Source organism: Ursus arctos, unplaced genomic scaffold (assembly GCF_023065955.2).
Source record: "Ursus arctos isolate Adak ecotype North America unplaced genomic scaffold, UrsArc2.0 scaffold_7, whole genome shotgun sequence".
In the NCBI taxonomy this organism is placed as follows: Eukaryota; Metazoa; Chordata; class Mammalia; order Carnivora; family Ursidae; genus Ursus; species Ursus arctos.
This window is the reverse complement of record NW_026623089.1, coordinates 72,479,940-72,483,522: the sequence shown is the minus strand read 5'-3', so window position 1 is coordinate 72,483,522 and position 3,583 is coordinate 72,479,940.

Here is a 3,583-nt window from a genome sequence, read left to right as displayed (position 1 = left end):
TGCTCCCGGGCCTCTGCAGTTGTCATCACGCTGCTGTGAACGATGCTGTTTGGTCTGACTGTCCGAAGCGCACGTGGATTTTGAGCATCCTTTTTTTCAATTCCTCTTTTTTATTGTGGGAAAAAAAGATGCCATGAAATCTAGCTTTAGATGCTTTCTACGCGGTATCTCTCCATGGATTTCTCAGAAGCACAAACTGGAAAGGTGGTGGTGGGGCTGGGGGAAGGGGAAATCGGGGGTCACTGGGCCCCGGGTGTACATTTTCAGGGAAGGGAGATAAGAAGTCCCAGAGAGCAAAAATATGCATATGGTTGACGTTGTACTGCACCGTTTCTTTTGGGGCTGCCCTGGAGATTGGTTTGGTTCCTCTGATTGGGAGAGTTCTGTTTCTCCATGTGCCCCATAACTTTGTGTTGGAAAGCAGCCCCTCTCTCAGTCTTATGCAATAGCTTCATGCAGGGAAAGACCTTCTCCAGTCAGCCCAGCTAGAGATTTTGGGAGGCCTTGCAAACCTTTTTTGAGAATGCATTTTCTTTGGGCTTGTGCACGTAATTTCCCAGTTAGAGAGTTTACTGTGTTTTTCAGACTCTGTCTCAACCACTGAGCTCTCCGCATCCCCCAGGTATCCGAGGCATGCCTGTGTGTCACAGTCTACACCAGATGACGCAGAATCCAGCCCCTTTGGCAGCACAGCAGATGCAGGGACACTGGGCTGGGCTCAGGCTTCTGGTCCTCTCCCGGGGGGACACGAGGTCTTCTTTCCTCGGGGGACACTAGCCAGTGCTTATTCCCAACACAGATCCGCGGTGGCACTTTCTGTCTGTGCGACGACCACTTGTCCAATGCTGCCACGGCTGCTGACACGCGTTCTCTGTGGCCGGGCCCCCGAGGCCCCAGGTCCCTGTCGGGTGATCTGAGCCAGGCTGGACAGAGAGCAGTCTCTCCCTGCCCCCAAATCTAGAACATGGGATGTTCGTTCTGCTCTTCTCTCTCCTTCGCAAAGGAGGCACCGTGAGGGGGGCCTTTCCTGGCCGCTGCGTGCTGTGCCCCCCCAGGGGAGCCGTTGACGCTCAGCATTGCCCCCTGCTCCCATGCGGCTCTTCCCGGATCCAGCTGGCCTGGCTGCCTGGTCTTCCCAACGGACTTCCACAGCTTTCACTGAAGCTTTTGACTGTACATGCTGTGAAGCTGATGCTTCCGTAAAGTCCCAGATCTCCTCCTGTTGCTCATGTCACAGCTCTGGACTCGGGGCGTCTTGAGCAACATCGTCTTAGGACGCTGCGTGCTGCCGGGCAGCCGTTGGCAGAGTCTGAATCAAGTAGTCCCAGTTCAGCCTTCCAATATCAAACTTGTTTCTAAAGGATCTAAACATATACACATACGTTTGTAATGAAGACGTGGTACCTTGGCAGGTTTGTCCACGTCTCTTCAGTGGCCCTCGGGGCACAGTCCCAGCACAGATTCAATGTGTAAACTCCAACACCTAGAACAGTGCTTTCCAGTCCAAATTTCTGCAGTGGTGGAAATGTTTATTTCTGCTGTCTGGAAAACTCCCAGAAGCCACGTGTAGGTTTTCAGTATGTGAAATGTGGCTAATGTCACTAATGGAATTTTAACTTTTATTGAAATTTGATTATTTTATTTTATTTTAAAGATTTTATTTATTTTTTTGAGAGAGAGAGAGAGAGAGAGAGGAAACAGAAGCACGAATGGGGGGAATAGCAGAGGGAGAGGGAGAAGCAGATTCCCCACTGAGCAGGGAGCTGGATACAGGACTCCATCCCAGGACCCTGAGATCATGACCTGAGTCTAAACCAAGAGTCCGACACTGAACCAACTGAGCCACCCGAGCGCTCCCTGCTGCTGCTGTTGAATGAGCTGGATCTGTACAGGCTGAAATGTCTTCAAGTGTAAGAGGAAGGAAACTGTTTCTATGACCTTTAAAGAACTTTAGACTCTACCAACTAATAATGTTATTAGTCTTCATTTATCGTCCATTCTGATAGTGTTTCCTCTTTAAAATCTCGGAGTGGGACCTCGTGAGGGCATAGGAACCACATTCTGAAACTAGCCGAGTTGTTATAGAACTTGTAGCAGATAGTAGAAAGTGTCTGCGGAAAAGATTGCCCTTTAGGTAAGCAACACCAAATAAATTTTTTAGTGCTCTGATTTTCACTTTTGTGCAAAAGCAATTGTATTATTATGATAAAGAATATTTCCATCATATCCATGCAAAGCTCATGGAAAACCGGTGATTGGCCCTTCAATTAGCGTGTAATCATCAGTCATCTGTACAGAATGAAGCTATCGGCACACAGGAATATGGATAATGAGCAAACTCTGGACACTTTGAAAACCATGAACACTGATGCAGGACATCACTTTCCTACCTCTTCTGCTTCCATTGTGCTGTTTCCTAAAACAACAGAGACAATGAATCCTAACTTCACCTCCGCCTTGCTTTCAAGTTTTCACCCTACATGCAATTTATGCCAATGCTTACCTCCCTCGCAGACACACAATGAAGATCGATGAGGTGTATGTTTAAAGTTATCTTACATTTTTATTTCCCCACATGTTGGGGACTTGCCTCTAGAGATGCCGTAACTACAAGCTTCATCAACTAGAAATAATACTGAATGTGGGAAGAGGAAAGATTCTCTGCATTTGGGGAATTCCTTACTAATTAATAGCTGACCATGGCCCTCAGATATGGTGAGAATTTACCACTTCAAAAATGATGTGATTAACACAAATTTGTAAGTGTTCATTCAGCACTTAACTATTCCCCAACGCTCCCAAGTAGGGCTAACACATCTGAATAAACCACAAAGGGGAAAACATAACACCAAGGAAGCAATACAATGAAAACGAAATAAAAACGAAAGATCAAAACACAAGCGCAGGTATTCTAGATCTCAAGGGTGACTCCGCTGAGTTCCCATATCTCAGTCATGTGGCTCTTACCTCTAAACTGGGAATGATTCTTTATTAGGCTAAAAGCAAAGGATTGTGAATCTCTGTGGGCTTCAGGCTTATGGTTGCTTGTGTTCACGAGTTCAACCTGTTTATTTCGTTGATTTCTCCCATAATCAAAACCAAACCAAACGGTTTACAATCATAAATCCTTTTTACCCATTTCCTCTCCTCCCTAGCTCTGGTTCCCCTGAAGAAGCCAGGCGAATTTGCGTGTAGCTGCAGATTTTAGTAACCGATTATAGCAAAAGGGAGTATCTACTTCTCATATGATTAGACACCCATTCACCCCTTAGTATCTACCAACATATTTACTTTTTACTTTTTCTTTTTTAAAAGATTTTGTTTTAAGTAATCTCCACACCCACCATGGGGTTCGAACTCACAACCCCGAGATCAAGAGTTGCACACTCCACTGACTGAGCCAGACAGGTGCCCCTATTTACTTTTTTTCTGACTTGATTGATTCCTTGATCTCCAAAACTCAGTCCTCGTATTTTACTCTGCAGAGAATGTATATTCTCCACTCTGCTAAGCCCAGGACTTGTATTTGCACATTCAAAGTCTCACTGATGCCTCAACTAAAAGCAAGACTTACATACACGTC